Source organism: Podarcis erhardii (assembly GCF_964252035.2).
Source record: "Podarcis erhardii genome assembly, chromosome: 8".
Classification (NCBI taxonomy): domain Eukaryota; kingdom Metazoa; phylum Chordata; class Lepidosauria; order Squamata; family Lacertidae; genus Podarcis; species Podarcis erhardii.
Window position 1 is genome coordinate 85,567,737 of NC_138499.1, and position 17,107 is coordinate 85,584,843.

At 47.5% G+C, this 17,107-nt stretch overlaps 1 protein-coding gene across 2 annotated transcripts in view; it reads left to right on the forward strand.

The window, feature by feature from the left end:
* The first annotated feature begins 9,529 nt into the window (after nt 1-9,529).
* DGKH (diacylglycerol kinase eta) overlaps nt 9,530-17,107 on the forward strand; it is a 99,584-nt gene continuing 92,006 nt past the window's right edge. For both annotated transcript variants that reach the window (XM_081872635.1, XM_081872636.1), the window contains exon 1: nt 9,530-9,646. The gene's annotated coding sequence lies outside the window, so the exon portion shown is untranslated. The remainder of the gene's footprint in view (nt 9,647-17,107) is intronic.

The window sequence follows — 17,107 nt, forward strand, 5'->3', positions numbered from 1 at the left end:
CTTTTCTCATATGAAAACACAATTATGGGGAAAGCTTCATCAAGATTGCCCTGTCTCTAATTTGTGCTATGCTGTGCTCCCTTGGCAGTCGTGTTGTGACTGGTACCCCTAGTACTCCCTCAAAATTCAAAATGTGCTTCCTGGTCCAAAAGGGCTGGCAACCCCTGGCTAAGGGGGAAGGTTGGTTGCCAGGGCAAGGTGACAAGAGTAATGAGTACATTCCTGCTGTTAACTTTTGGGAGGTGCTGGTAGATGGTGGTGCAGACATAGGGTCCACAGGCTATACCAGGTTAAACACAGGGGGTTTGGTTAAATGGTCCTGCTGAGGACATCTGTAGGCTGTGCACACACTGTTATCCCACACTTTCCAGCGGATTTCCCCATCATTTTCCTTATTGCAAAAAGTCCAGTCCTTAGGGGACACTCGTTTATTGCACAAGACCTCGAAATAGCACTAGACCAGCACAAGCTGAATGTGCTGGTATGTGATTGAATCGCCCGAGAACCGAAATGGAAGAAGCCTCCTGTCCTGAGCAGGCAAGCATAGGATTGCGCACTAAGCTGTTTTGACATCTGTATCAAGCCAGGCCCTCACAACCTCAAGCCTTTCCTTAATAAGTATTCCAAAGAGATGTTTTCCTTTGCTATTTTATGTGTTGGTACATGGCACTTAAATTGCAGCTGGCTTGGGACTAAGGGCTTTTAAAGCCCTTCCTGCCGCATCTAATTTCCCATTAATCAGCTTTGATTGTCTGCAGAAAATAAGTTTCAAGATGCCCAGAAGATGAGACAATTTATCTACTTTGCATGCCAGGAAATAATGGCCATAACAATATCACAGAAACTCTGAAGTTGTAGATCAGATCCCTAATGTAATAAAGTCTGTTGCCGCATAGTTCATTTGGAGGCAGAGTGCCATATAAGCTATTTGCCCATCAATTGCTTTCTCAACTAGGGTTGCTCTTGCTGCTGTGCAAAAACACTTACCTTCTAATGATCTAATTTTTGCTTAATGGTGCAGCAGTGCAGTAGACATTTATCCACCAGCAACATTTGCTGCTTCAGACTTCAAACAGATGAATGTATTTTGTTTTGACAGCGTGCGTAGGAAAGCTTTGTGCTTTCGCATGGATTTTCACATCACAGATTTTCGTATAAAACGAAGTGTTACAAATGTGAATCAAATATTGCTGTAATGGGCCCCCAAAATTCAATGCATATAAAACTACAAAATGCAAGTGGAGATACAAATCCATTTAACGAATTTCATCAAACAGCACACATTCAAAAAAGAACAAATCATTAAAATAAAACTTTAAAAACAGTGTGGTCCTTTGAGAGCTATTAACACAGACTAATCTACAGGGTGAAATCCTGGTTTCATGCAGGTCTTTCCCCCCGCACATGCTATGATAGTCCTACATAGATTTCATTAGGGCAAACGTGCACATGGATCTTCGATCATCTCTGCACAGGGTGAGAAAAGATTATTGGTGATGACTTCATGTCGGGATGGAGAACCTTCTTGCAGCCCCAGGGCCACATTCTTCCATGAGGAACCTTCCAGAACTGCATGCTAGCAATGGATGAGGGCAGAGCCAGAATCACCATACCCTTTCTTCTCATGCATGCCTGCAAGTACACACACACACACACAATCTGTCCATCCACACATCCACCCGTTGCATTTCTCCCCTCCTCTTTCTTTCTCCCTTTCCTGTTCCCTCCCCATCCCAACTATCTCCACTCCTCAGCTGTGCCTCCACGCAGCAAGTACAGTGGTACCTCGGGTTACATACGCTTCAGGTTACAGACTCCGCTAACCAGAAATAGTGCTTCAGGTTAAGAACTTTGCTTCAGGGTGAGAACAGAAATCGTGCTCCGGCAGCTCAGCGGCAGCAGGAGGCCCCATTAGCTAAAGTGGTGCTTCAGGTTAAGAACAGTTTCAGGTTAAGAACAGACCTCCGAAACGAATTAAGTACTTAACCCGAGGTACCACTGTAATTTTAAAAGCAACAATTCCTCTAGAGTAGAACTGGGGGAGGACCACAGTGTGGGTGGTTGGAAAGATTCACCTTTCCCTTCCAAGCTACAACTCATCCCCAAAGTGACTTCCACACAACATAAAGTTCACGTGCATACAAAGGTATACTTGTCCCATGTGGTGGTGTACTTATTTTTGTACAAAGACAATATCCATATGACAACTTCAAAACATGAAGTTCCCCTTAGTCATCTAATTAAATGACTCACTCGTATTATATAGCCTATGTACAAATCTGGGATAAAGAATTGGGTGGTTTTTCCAGGTGCAATCCATAATCTGGAGCTCTTGCTGCCTCTGTTGACTGTGAATCCCATTTCCATCTGTGTGACTCCTAAAGTACGGGGCTTTGAGAGAAATGTGTGAATTATGAGCATTTCAAGGTTTTACCTTTCCCCATTTCTGTCACACATAAATGGTATGCCTGGTTGGAAGAAGAAACCCTTGATCCGTCAGAATGGAAAAGAATTGCTACGCAATTGTTAGAACTCTGCAGTGGAAATACGTTTTAGTACAAAGCTGAGCAGATGTTGCTGTCTGGAATATGGATGGAGAAAATGGATAGCTTTAGACCTGAAGGCTACAATAACAAATGCAAAGTATCTTGAGTGCATCCCAAAAAGTGAGCAACTGAAAGGGAGAGGAACAGCTGGATGTTTGAAGCCATGTAAGGTGGTGAGCACAACTTCCACCATCTCACAGGTATGTCCAAAATCCATTTTGGGGGCCTAATCTGGCTTGCTGGTCGGTTTAATCTGGCCCCTGTGGCCAGGTTATTTCCTGGGGTAAAACTGTAAAAAAAAACCCTCAACAAATTCAATCCTAAAAAAAGGTTAACAACTTTGGTTGGTCCTCACAGCCCTTTACTTCATCAAATCTGGACCTCTTTGAAAAAAGTTTGGACACCACTGAATGACACTAGCAACTCTACAAATTCCCTCTACTTTTTGGTTCTTCCCCCAATGCCCTCGTGTTCTCTTCAAGCATTCCCCTTACTCACATCCCCTTTCCACTTCTGCAGCTGCTTGTAAAAAACTCATCACAAGCATGTTTATGACTATTGTTATTACACCTTTGGTCCCCACCCTGCACTCAGCTCTCACCTGCGACTCCTAGCAGCTTTCAGCAGGTGACAGTAGCCACAGGTTGGGAATGGCTTTGACCAGCCTGCTAAGGTGGGTTGGGGACTTCCCCTGCATGCGAAGGGTTGAGGGGACGAGATCCATAGCGGATCCAATGGTTCAGAAGACAACTTCTGCTCCTGCTGCAGAGGGAAGTGAGGGGCAGGTGGGCTCGTTCACCTGGGGAGGGAGTCCATCTAGGAGAAAGATAACTGATCCTAAACTTCTGCTGCCTTGCAGGATATCTTCAGGAGAAGAAGAGTAAACCCCACACAAATCCGGGATCAAATCCCTGAGACAGTTTTTTTTTATAATAATATTTATTAAAGTTTTGAAAGTTGCAGAAAGGAAAAAGAAAAAGAATTAAACATAACAAAACCATACAATACAATACAAAAACAAAAATACTACATATACATGACAAAAATAAAACAAAAACAATTAAAAAAACCACAACCTATACTTTCAATGTTATTAACTTTCTTGTACTTGTTTTAGCGACCTCCTCACACCTCCCTTTTTTTGTATTCCACTTCAATTAATTATTTCAGCAAATCCTTTCCATCTTCCTCAAACTTCTGTCCTATCATTTAACTTAACAAATTCTAACATTATTTTTTCCTTTAATCCAATTACAATCTATTATACTTAATTCTTTATAACATTTCTGCTAAAGCCATGTAACTTCATTCCAACATCTTTCTAACATTCCTTAATTTTACAATATTTCTGTAGATAATCTTTAAATTTCTTCCAATCTTCTTCCACCGACTCTTCTCCCTGGTCTCGGATTCTGCCAGTCATTTCCGCCAGTAAATCCCTGAGACGGTTGGATGGTGCCTAGTCTGCCTCCCTCTAGCAACTCCTGCAGCCAAGCTGGTGCCAAACATATTGCTTTTCTTTGGGCCACATTAGTGAGGCCAAGATTGGGTCTTGTCACCTGAGTAGCCCAGGATCTCCATACATACTGTCTCTCAAGATAGACAGATGGCAACTACAGTGGTACCTTTAGTTACGAACTTAATTCGTTCCAGAGGTCCATTCTTAAGCTGAAACTGTCCTTAACTAGAGGCGTGCTTTCGCTATTGGGGCCTTTTGCTGCCGCTGTGCCGCCGGCACACGATTTCCATTCTCATCCTGGGGCAAAGTTCTCAACTCGAGGTAACTCTTCCAGGTTAGCAAAGTTTGCAACCGGAAGCGTTTGTAACCTGAGGCGTTTGTAACTCGAGGTACCACTGTACTACTAAATTACTTCTGTGCCCAGTATAGAATATGTATATCATAGTTTTTATTATTTAACTTATGGAATTTTTTTTAAAAAAAGAATTTTAACTATTTTCATTAAACTTTAGGTAATTAAACAATTGATGGCCTTTTAAACTGGGGAATATTGCTTTTGTTGTTGTTACTGTGTTATGTGTTTTTTTGTGTTTTCATATTGTAAACTGCCCTGTGGTCCTTGGATGAGGGGTGATATAGAAATTTAATAAATGAATAAATAATAAAATAAGCATTTCAGCCACAAGCATAACCACACAGAATAATTTCAGCTACAGGCATAAGTTACAAGAATAAGTTCCGTTATCACCATTCCTCTGCGTCTAAATCAATCCATGACATTTGCTTTTTTCGTGGGAACCATCAAGGGAACTACCAAGGTAAGAAGGCTCAGAGCCCGGGGCCTAGTGGTGGGACAATGATGAGTGGTCAAAGGGAGAAGAGAGAGAAGACTGGAAGAGGAGGTGTTGGAAGCTGAAGAGGTAACAGGGCTTAGGGAGCTGGGAGAGGTTGCCCGTGGGATGGCTTGCAAATTTGGTTCCCAGGAGGATGGCTGGAAGAGAGAGCTGTGTGGGCATTTACAAATGTTAGTGAAGACACAAGCAGAGGGCAAGACTGCACCAAGAGACCCACAGCCGGCATCTCTCCTGCTGTGGTGATGGAACTGTGAGGCGAGCTCCCTTGTCTGTAGGACCTGCTGCTGGGAGCTGAGCAGGAACAGGAAGAGTGGAGGGGAACTGCCCTTCCTTCCATCTGCTCCTTTTCAGCTCTCAGTTTCATGACGTAAGCCTAGACTGTGAATAAGGATGTCCACTGAGCATCGGTCCTGAATGTGGAGAGTCAATAAGGGAAGATTAGAACTAAAGCAGGGGTCAACAAACTTTTTCAGATGTCCACCATCCCTCAGACCATGCGGTGGGCCGGACTATATTTTTTTGGGGGAAATGAATGAATTCCTATGCCCCACAAATAACCCAGAGATGCATTTTAAACAAAAGCATACATTCCACTCATGTAAAAACACGCTGATTCCCAGACTGTCGGCAGGCCGGATTTAGAAGGTGATTGGGCCATATCTGGCCCCCAGGCCTTAGGTTGCCTACCCCTGCACTAAAGTTTCACCCAAAGTTTATCATAAATTCCTGATTTCAGTCTTCCTACATTTTGCAAAAGCAGTAATATTTGTTCAGTAACACTCATTTTATTGATGCTTTGCAGTTCTTTTCCTACCCCACCCAGTTGATTTGAAGGTGGTTGGATTTACTCTCAATTTAAATCTAAATATAAACTGCAAGTGAAAGATGCTACAGAGGAGCTGCGAAAGATGCGATCTATGGGCCAGTCTTGTGAATGGCAGGGCTGTGCTATGATTCCCCGGGGGCTCCATGTGGTAATCAGAAGTTCTGGAAGTTTCCATAATCCCCAGACCGACCAAAGAAAATACTTGTGTGATGCTCTTCAAGCAGTTAGCAGCAAAAACAGACACCATATGCTTTTTAATGCTATGTTAAATTAGAGCAGAAACATACTTTGTTATAGCAGATTCCTGGTGCCTGTAATACCACTAAATGTTCACATTTCAGGTAACTGGTTACTTACAGCCCCCCTTTTCCTCCAGGGAGCTCAGGGACACAGGCATGGGGTTTCGGGGTAGATTCTCATCCATCCAGGGACTGACTAGACCTGTCCTGAAAGTGGGTAATGGTAGCCAAATATGCGATGTCTGTTTCAGACATAACATGGAAAGGCATTGTTAATTTGCTACCAGTACTTGTGCAATGGGACGAGGGTGGCGCTGTGGGTTAAACCACAGAGCCTAGGACTTGCCGATTAGAAGGTCAGCGGTTCGAATCCCTGCGACGGGGTGAGCTCCCAGTGCTCGGTCCCTGCTCCTGCCAACCTAGCAGTTCAAAAGCACATCAAAGTGCAAGTAGATAAATAGGTACCGCTCCGGCGGGAAGGTAAACGGCGTTTGCGTGCGCTGCTCTGGTTCACCAGAAGCAGCATAGTCATGCTGGCCACATGACCAGGAAGCTGTCTGCGGACAAACGCCGGCTCCCTCGGCCAAAAAAGTGAGATAAGCGCCGCAACCCCAGAGTCGGTCACGACTGGACCTTCCGCTTTACCTTGACTTGTGCAATGCATGCATGCACAACCCAGGGTGTGGCGTTCCTGTGGGTTTCTCCTTTGTCAGATCATACTTCCTTTCACAATGGACATTTCCCTACTGTGTGACATTGGAGCAGAAAAGTAAAAGGTAAAGGACCCCTGGGCAGTTAAGTCCAGTCAAAGGCAACTATGGGGTGCGACGCCCATCCTGCTTTTCAGGTCGGCGTTTGTCCACACACAGCTTTCCGGGACACTGGAGTACCAAACAGGAACACACTCATCCATACATATGAACTTGGCTTTAGATCAGTTTTCTTCTGCATTGGGTCCCCAGTATTGTTGGACTACAACCCCATCATCCCCAGCCAGCTTAGCCAATGGTCTGAAATGACAGGAGTTGTAGGCTAACAACATCCAGGGGCCCCAAGATGAAGAGCACCTAAGACTTCTTGGCCTGTGTTGTTAGTAGCAACATGTACTGCATCCATATATTAACATAATAGATCTTTTGCATCACCTGATACAAAAATCTGATGAGACAAAAATGCCCTACCTCCTGCCATGCAGGAATCTCACCTAAAGCATCCCTGACAGGTGGCCACCCAACCTCTGCTTAAAAACCTCCAAGGAAGGAGTCCACCACCTTCTGAGGGAGACCGTTCCACTGCTGAACAGCTCTTACTCTCAGAAAGTTCTTCCTGATATTTAGTTGGAATCTCCTTTCATGTAACTTGAATACATTGGCTCAAGTTCTGCCCTCTGGAACAGGAGAAAATAAGCTTGTTCCCTCTTCCATGTGACAGCCCTTGAGATATTTGAAGATGGCTATCATATCTTACTCTCTTTTCCTGGCTAAACATACCCAGCTTCTTCAACGGTTCCTCATAAGGCTTGGCTTCTAGACCCATGATCACCTTAGCTGCCCTCCTCTCCACAATCTCCTTCTGGTCAAAATTCTTCTTAAATTGTGGTGCCCAGAACTGGACACAGGACTCCAGGTGGGGTTTGATCAAGGCAAAATAAAGTGGGGCTATTACTTCATTTGACCTGGACACTATACTTCTGTTGATGCAGCCTAGAACACCAGCCTTTTTTTTTTTTTTTTTTTTTTGCTGCCGCATCACACTGTTGACCCATTTTAAGCTTGTGGTCCACCAAGACCCCAAGATCCTTTTCACGTGTACTGCTAGTAAGGCAGGTGTCCCCCATCCGATATTTGCGCATCTGGTTCTTCCTGCCTTAGTGCAGAACCTGACATTTGCCCCTACTGAAATTCATTTTGTCAGCTTGTGCCCAGTTCTCCAAACTGTTAAGGTCTTCTTGAATCCTGATTCTGTCTTCAGTGGCATTAGCTGCCCCTCTGAGTTTGGTGTCACCTGCAAATTGGATGAGCAGCCCCTCAAGTCCTTCATCCAAATCCTTTATAAAGACGTTGAACAACAGGCCCAGGACAGAACCCAATTGTCACTTTTCTCCAGGACGACGAGGAAGAATTAATGAGTACTTTTTGGGTTGTTAAACGCCAGTTCCCATCATCTATGGTCTGGGGTGGTGGGAAATGATGTCCACCAACAGAGGGTCGGAGGTCCTCTTGTCTGCCCAGCAAGAAAAACTGTGCTTTGAACACCTTTTAAAATTGTTGCTAATACTAAACCTGCAAAGGCATGCCCTCCTGAATAACCAGCACAGATGTTGCATGGATTGCTCCTGTTCAAGTGCGGTATAATTATCTGCCGCTCAAAAGCAAATCAGGAAAGTGTTGGAAGTTCTGCTAAAAGCTAGTTGTGTAGCACAGGCACCTTAGCTGTTTCTACAAAAGTACTTCTGATAGATCATAGTCCATTATATATTATAAATGGTAATAATGATAGTGATAATTGCAGCACTTATGCTGTACCTCCTTCAGCCCTTTTAACTTTCATCAGATTTCAGATCATCGAGAAAGTAATTATAATGCAAAATCTAATTAAGATGTTAAAGCAATTAGCGACCGAATTCCCACCCCATCTAAAGTGCCCCGAAGTTGCAGCTCCTCTTTTTTGACTTCCGAGAGAGGCAACGCGCAGATCTGGATCCGCAAACCGCGCGCTGCGCTTCGGCTCCGCTCTGGGGACGCGCGTCACGTGAGAACGCCGTCCCCGCTCCGTCCCTCGTGAATACCGGCTCCTGGGACGGCGGAGGGTCACCCGGCACATCGGGATGGAACCCGTTGGGGCTTCTACCCCCCTGAGAACGTGGCTCCAAGCGCGGGAGCTTCTTCCCACGAGGACCGTCGCAAAAGGGCCGAGCCTCTTGAGGGCCACCGACGGCCCCGCGCTGCCTGTCAACCCGGACGCCCGTCCGGCACCCCCGGCGCTTGGGGCGTCCCGAGGCAGCCGCAGCGGGGCCGGCGGCCCCTTGGGCTGGCCCACCCCGCCCGCCGGTGCCCGTCGAAGGGCCAAAGGGCGCCCACTTGTCAATGTGCCCCCCCCCCCCGCGGACCTGAGACGACTTCAGCCCCGCGCGCTCGGAGGGGGATTCCCTCGGGATTCCCTCTTCCCGGCAACTTCCGCCTCCCCGGAGCGCACGGGCCTTTCCCCGCTCCCAGTCTCCCCCCTCCGCGCTCCCCGCCCCGTCGAGGCGGAGAGAGAGCAGCTCAGGCTGCGCCCCCCCGCCACCCCCCCCATCCCGGCCTGGTGGGCTCCGTCCCGGCGCGTCCGCCCCTCCGAGGAGCCGGGCGGTGGGAGCCGCGGAGCGTGCGCGGCCTCGGAAGATGGCGGCGGGCGGGCGGGCGGGGCGGGACTGGGGCGGCGGCGGAGCCTGCTGGCTTTGATCGCCGCCACCTCCCCTATCTCCGCCCCGGGAAGAGCGAGCGGCGGGCGGGAGGCGGAGGCGGAGGCGGCGGCGGCAGCGGCTCCTCTCCGGGGCTGCCTTCCGTGGGCTCCTTGCTCGCTCGCACGGCGGGAACATGGCCGGGGTGGACCCCGGAGGAGGAGGAGGCGAGGCGGAGGCGGCGTCGGGGCCGGCCGACGAGTCGTCGGACAGCGAAGGCGAGCACGAGGCGCCCCAGAAGCTCATCCGAAAGGTCTCCACGTCGGGCCAGATCCGGAGCAAGGTGGGCGACCGCGCGGGGGGGGGGGGGAAAGGGAAAGTAGGGTGGGCGTCGGGGGCCAGCTGCGCCCGGGGGTCCAGATCCCGGACGAGGCCGGGAAAGGAAGCGCTGCTGCTGCCCTCGGGGGTCCCCCTTCGCCGTCTCCATTCAGATCAGCCCTTCTCTCTCTCTCTCTCTCCCCCCCTCCCGCCTGCCTGCCTTCCTTCCTGGCCGGGGTGGGGGTGGGGCTTGGACCATCGCATCCCTTCCCCCTCCTTCCAGCTGCGGCCACATCTGTCTCCCCCCCCGTCGTGGCGGAGCGACGATCTTGGCCGCTGCTGCTGCTGCTCGCGAGGAGAAGCGGCATCGCCGAGCGCAGGGAGCCGCTCCCGGCTTGGGTTTCCTGGTTGCGCCTTGGACAGGGCGAGCTGCCCAGGAACGGTCCCCCCCCTCGCGTGGCGCTGCTCGGAGGAGCCCTGCGCTCCGCCGGAGCCTCCGCCATCCCCGCCCGCCGCCGCCTCCTCTCCCCTGCGGAGCCGGAAAAGAGCGGAGAGCCTCGCAAGGGTCGCCCGGGGAACCCCGCGCCCCCAGCCCGCTTCTCGTAGGCGCCTGGATGTCAGAGAGTTCAAAACTGGCAGGGATCTACCCCCTTTTGGTGGGGTTCGGGTGAAAGTGGTTGAGTTTTTTCAGGGAGGGGGTAAAATGTTGAGCTTTTTTTAGGGGAGCCACAGTTGTTCAGCTTCTTTGTGGGGAGCCGGTGATCTACCAGTGATCTACCGCAGACGCCCAGTGATCTACCGGTAGATCACGATCTACCTGTTGGACATGCCTGCACTACAGGAATAAGATAATTCAGATTTTAAAAATCCCTCCAGGAACACTTAGCACCTATCTTGTTTTGTCGTGTCCCCCGCCTCAAAAAAAGAAAAAAGGAATCAGCCCTCGAAGTTCCGGGACAGGAGTGTGCTTTCTCCCCAGGTCAGAGCATCTCTTAAAGCACATTAAAATGCTGGAGGGTTGAGTAGCTTGATATAAAGTGGGGAGGGGCAGGGACAAAAATGTTCCTTTGCAAGTGGCCAGACATAGGGGGGGGGGGTTCCTTTCAGGTTAGTGCAGGACTTGTAGCGTGTGAATTCAACTTTAAGGGGGGGGGTACTTAGCGGGTGCCGCTGTGGGTTAAACCACAGAGTCTAGGGCTTGCCGATAGGAAGGTCGGCAGTTTGAATCCCCGCGACGGGGTGAGCTCCCTTTGCTCGGTCCCTGCTCCTGCCAACCTAGAAGTTCAAAAGCACGTCAAAATTTAAGTAGATAAATAGGTACCACTCCGGCGGGAAGGTAAACGGCGTTTCCATGCGCTGCTCTGGTTCGCCAGAAGCGGCTTAGTCATGACCCACATTGACCCGGAAGCTCCCTCGGCCAATAAAGCGAGATGAGCACCGCAAACCCAGAGTCGGTCACGACTGGACCTAATGGTCAGGGGTCCCTTTATCTTTATCTTACTTCTAGTAGCAGGTCAAATTGCAACATGGTGGTCTGCCCAATGTGAACTCTTAAGACCTCGCTCAACTTTCTTGCGGAGACATCGCTTGATGTTGCTTCCACGTCCCGCATGACGTCCTGCCCTCTGCCACCGAGTCCTTGTCACTGAGCAACGTTCACAGTGACATTGTTCAGCGATGGGGAGTCCAGTGTGGAATGTTAACGGACACAGAGATGCATGACCCCCCCCCCGCCAAAGTTGCCAGGGGTCCCAGTTATTCCCTCAATATGCAGCCTGCACATCATCATGAGGCGTTTGGGCAGTGCACTGAATTCGTTAATATACTGAAGGCTGGTTGGGACAAGCAATCAGACCCCCCCCCTCCAGCGTACTGACGTCACTCGCGCACATACCAGGGCATGGTGACATAGCACACGCACGCCGGGGTGTGTGTGTGATGATGCAGTGAGACACTTTGTAGGTGCCCTGCCCCCCTTCTTCAAAATGTTGGGGAGCCACGGCACCCAGGGGCACTGGGACCTGGTGCCTATGCTTAGCTGTACGCATCTACGAGTAAAAAAATTCCTTCCAGTAGCACCTTAAAGGTAAAGCTAAAGGGACCCCTGACCATTAGGTCCAGTCGTGGCCGACTCTGGGGTTGCGGCGCTCATCTTGCTTTATTGGCTGAGGGAGCCGGCGTACAGCTTCCGGGTCATGTGGCAAGCATGACTAAGCCGCTTCTGGTGAACCAGACCAGCGCACGGAAACACCGTTTACCTTCCCGTTGGAGCGGTACCTATTTATCTACTTGCACTTTGACGTGCTTTTGAACTGCTAGGTTGGCAGGAGCAGGAACTGAGCAACGGAAGCTCACCCTGTCACGGGGATTCGAACCGCCGACCTTCTGATTGGCAAGCCCTAGGCTCTGTGGTTTAACCCACAGCGCCACCCGCGTCCCTCCAGTAGCACCTTGGAGACCAACTAAGTTTGTTATTGGCATGAGCTTTTGTGTGCATGCACACTTCTTCAGATACCTTCACACGAAAGCTCATACCAATAACAAGCTTAGTTGGTCTCTAAGGTGCTTCTGGAAGGATTTTTTTTATTTTGTTTCGACTACGGCAGACCAACACAGTTACCTAACTGTAACTGCATCTACGAATGTTGCTGCAGTATGGAGAACCGGCATTGTGTGTGATAGCGTTACAGTTAAATGATAGGTGTGGCAAATTCAGAAACCTTTTTGTGCATCACAAGTGAAAATGCATGAAGAGTGCTTGGCCATAAGATGAGCTACTAATGTCGCTTTGTGTTTTACATTGAACCTCCCCAGCACCTCCGGGTATAGGGCGATATATAAATTCAATCAATCAATCAATCAATAATTGTACAGATAGACCAGTCTGTATGTAAATGTATCAATGGACATAAATCTGACACCTGATATGGCCATTTCTGATATGGTGGACAAGCATTTGATATGGTGGACCTGATATGGTGGACAAGCATTTCAACCTTCCAGGACATTCTGTGGCTGAGCTTACTAGAACAGAGGAACTTTAAAGGGAGAACTGCTGAACTGTGAATTCATCACTTCTAAGCTTAATAGAGACAAATATCACAGTGCATCTGTTAAGTGGCTCACCAGGGCTAGGATGTCTGTGTGATAAAAGAGCAACTGTGATTTGTTCTCCTGTGAATGGCCATTGTTGGTAACGCAATTTTCACCATTTCTACTTTTCTGCATTTAATTTCATTCTTACCTCACTTTTTACAGTTGCACCCCCACCCCCACCCCTGCGCAACTGAATATTACAATTTGTGCATCTGATGAAGTTAAACTGTAGTCCATGGAGGTTTATGTGGACATAATGTTAGCCTGCAATGTATCTCCATACTTTCTGTTTTGGTCGCCCACGGTGAAAAGCGCCTTTGGACAACCAGCCAGAGAAACCTTCCATTTAGATATTTGGGTGTTCTTTTCAGTGAATCCCTTTCATGGAAATAGTTTAGTGTGGCCGTGAATCGAAAGCACAGAAATCTATGGCAGTGTTAGAAATTAGCCAGGGGCCAGGAGTGTTTTGCAACTGGCACAGGTCCAATTGTGATCATGTTGAGTTCCCTGGATGCCCGGTTGGCAACTGGGCTAATATTCTTCTTATTATATTAATATACTTATTATTATTATTATTATTATTATTATTATTATTATTATTATTTACTATTATTATTATTATTAGGCAAAATGTCACTTAGAGAACACTTTTATTGAAGCTTGAATTTGTTTTATTTGATATTTTAATGTGTTGTAAACTGTTTTGAGATTTTTTTCTTTAAAATATAAAGTGCTATACAGCGGTACCTCTACTTATGGATGTGATCCGTTCCAGGGTGCCGTTTGCACCCCGAAAAGTCCATAAGTAGAGCGCTGCCCCTGCGTGTGACAGGATAGAGCGCTCATGCATGAAGTGCATAGATTGCTCCTACGCATTTGCAATGTGGCGAACCCAGAAGTAAACACTTCCAGGTTTGCCGTGTTCGTAACCAGAAAAAAAAAAAACGCAACATGAAGCAAACGCAACTCAGGGTATGACTGTAGTCACGATGATGATGATAAATAATATTGGGGGAAATGGTGTCTAGACATTACACTGTCAGGCATGTCTGGTTACACCCAACATTGTGGGTGCCCAGAACGTGTGATGTTGTTGGCTCTTGTTGCAGCTATGGGTTCCATCGGGTCCTCCCACTGCTGTCCAACGAAGCCTGATGGTGCCCGTTGCAGTTGCGACAGGCCCCGTCCAGCCTCCTCCTGCCATGTGGGCTGTGGAATATTGATGGACCTAGCCCCCTCACTGAAAATGGGGGGTGGCGTCGGCCCCACAGAAATGGCGCTCCTGTCCACTGTGGCAACTGTCACCTAGGTTTAAGGTGCCATTTGGTGATTAGATTATATATATGTGTGTTTCTAACGTGGCTATTTAAAATTGTTATTGTTATTAAAGATTTTCTGGGGTTACAAAAGTACACGCATCTCTATTTTCAGATCGTAAAGTAATTGCTGTAGGGCTATTGACGAAGTTTGCTTATAATAAGGGAGGACAGCTGATTGAACCTGTCCTAAAGATTTTCAGTAGCAAAGTGATCGCTGGAATGCTTTGTGGTGTTGAAATTTGGGAAGCTGATTTCTATCCCTTGAAGTTGTCCAAACGATGCAGAATGCCTTCCCCCCAAAAATGTTATTCTCTTTCATTGGGAGTTTCTGCAACCCTGATACACACAGCATCTATGTGGCTATCAATTAAGACAGCAGTAGAATGTGCACAGTTAAGGTACATCTAACGAAGTGCAACTGACCATTTTATCAACTGACCATTTTCCTGCATTGTGCTATATGGGAATTGGTTAAGAATCAATTTTGGGAGACAGCTCTTCAGGATATTTTAGACAATTATTATTTTCCAGAGCTGAATGTCGCATTGGGCATGGGCAAGTGACGACAATTGTGGGACTGACTGTTCTGGATAGGTTCCAGAAGGGAATTACAACTAATTAGGAACTCCAGATTTCCTGTGGGGTATTCTCTTTTGCAAACAAAACATTTTAGGGCCAGGTTTTTAATGAAACCCATGCCTCTTTCCCTAAAAAAATGCTTTTAGGGAGCTGGGATTTCAAGTGATGCCAACTGAAGTCCTGGATGGTCACTCATAACAAGGTCACTCATGAAGGCAGATTCTGTGTTTGTGGCCAATATCAGCTGGATTGCGATATTCATTTTCTGTTAATCTGTCCTTTCTATAGTGATACAGAAGAGAGATTTCTGAAACTTTTGTTGACGTATGGCAACGGGGATACCTTGGTAGAAATATTACTGTTTCTTTTGACACTAATGGCTTTGTGACACACCTATTTCCGTCCACACGCAGAATTCATCTTTACAGATCCTGGACCTCACAATTTCAAATTAACAGTAAAAGCAAGGTGCACAGGAATCAGTGTTCTATTAAAAATTAAATAATTGGATTTTATAGAAATCATATCCATACCAAAATGCTCCTATCAATGTACTTGATTTAAACAGGATTTTTAATTCTATTTTAAACATCCGTGTTCTATTAAGAGCTCTGTAAAAATAACCTGGTTTAAAATATCTCTGTGCAATACAAGCATATGCATTAAAGTCTCTGCTTGTATTTTTTTATGGTCAAGTCCAAGAGTGTCCTTCAAACTCATTGAGCCTGCTTTTGTACTGCAAAAGGATGAGCAAGGAGTAAAAATATGTGACTTGAAAGCAAAATCCAAAGGGGACCATGCGGTCCTCACCCTCCTTGACCTCTCTGCTGCCTTTGATGCACATGATCACACTAACATCCCTTCATGGCACACTAAGTCTCTGCTATTCTCAGTCTTCTGAACTAAATGCATTTGTCTAGTTTTTCCATAGGGAGAAACTTCTCTCCCAACCTCATCAAATCACATGGTTTTCCACCTGTACACTGATGATAACCCAGCTCTACCTCTGTACATGAAATGTTTCTCTGGCACATTCCACATACAGTGGTACCTCGGGTTACATACACTTCACATTACATACGTTTCAGGTTACACACTCCGCTAACCCAGAAATAGTGCTGCAGGTTAAGAACTTTGCTTCAGGATAAGAACAGAAATCGTTCTCCAGCGGTGCAGTGGCAGCAGGAGGCCCCATTAGCTAAAGTGGTGCTTCAGGTTAAGAACAGTTTCAGGTTAAGAAGAGACCTCCGGAATGAATTAAGTACTTAACCCGAGGTACCACTGTACTGTATTCAACAGCTTGACTCTTATTTTGCTTGGATCCTTAATGGTTGGCCCAAAATAAATATGTCCCAAGTATCAACTACCCATATTTCCTCCTAAGCCCCCTTCATACACTTCCCAAGGCCTGAAACCTTGTCTCTCCCTACCCCCACCCCACTTTACCTCTCTGCCAATTGAGGCACTGCTGGCACAGGTTGCTTCAGCCCTTTCTCTTGAATGTGGCCAGCCTCCTGGTAGAGGGCTTCTGGGCTGGTCACACAGTTCAGCCCTGGCCAGGAAGCAAGAGAATGTGGCTATGGAGGAATAGAGATGGGGAGAACAGGGTGGGCAAAGGCAGGGGGAGAGGCAGACCAAGGTGGTCCAACAGAAAGGGGATGTGGGAGGAGAGAGGAAAGCTGAGAAAGTGAAAGGCTGGAGTACATCAGGGATGGGGAGCATCAGAAGAGGCCTCCTGCATCTCAGGCCAAAGGCCCATCTTATACAGCGGCCAACCAGATGTTCCACATGTTGACAGACTCAAGATTCCATCCGTTCCAGCCAGTGAAGCCAATCGTTCCCCAGATATGGTTCAGAATTATGAGTCTCGGAAGTAAATGGCATGGGCACGCACAAAGAGAGCCAGTGTGGTGCAGTGGTTAAGAGCGGTAGACTCGTAATCTGGTGAACCGGGTTCACTTCCCCGCTCCTCCACATGCAGCTGCTGGGTGACCTTGGGCTAGTCACCCTTCTCTGAAGTCTCTCAGCCCCACTCACCTCACAGAGTGTTTGTTGTAGGGGAGGAAGGGAAAGGAAGGGAAAGGTAATGGTAGCTGCTTTGAGACTCCTTTGGGTAGTGATAAAGCGGGATATCAAATCCGAACTCTTCTTCTTCAAAGTGCATCTGCTTCTCTAGTGAGGAATCTTGTTTGTACTTGATAAGATGACTCCATTCAGCCAGTCTGAAATAGAAATGTCTTGGGCTGTGGCAGTCCTATTGAAATTAAGCATGAGTAACTTGGGCCTATTAATTTTGAGAGTGTCTGCTCTGAGTAGGGCTAGCATTGGTTCCAACCCTTCATTGCCAGTCAACCGCATGATGCAATAAAATAGAAGCAAGCGACTCTCGTGCCAACAGAGAGTGACGCTGTGACGCTAAGGGAATGCAGTTAGTGTTTCAGATGTGCCACTTTGCCAGAGCAGTTCCAGTCAAGGTTTTATGAAACAGTTGC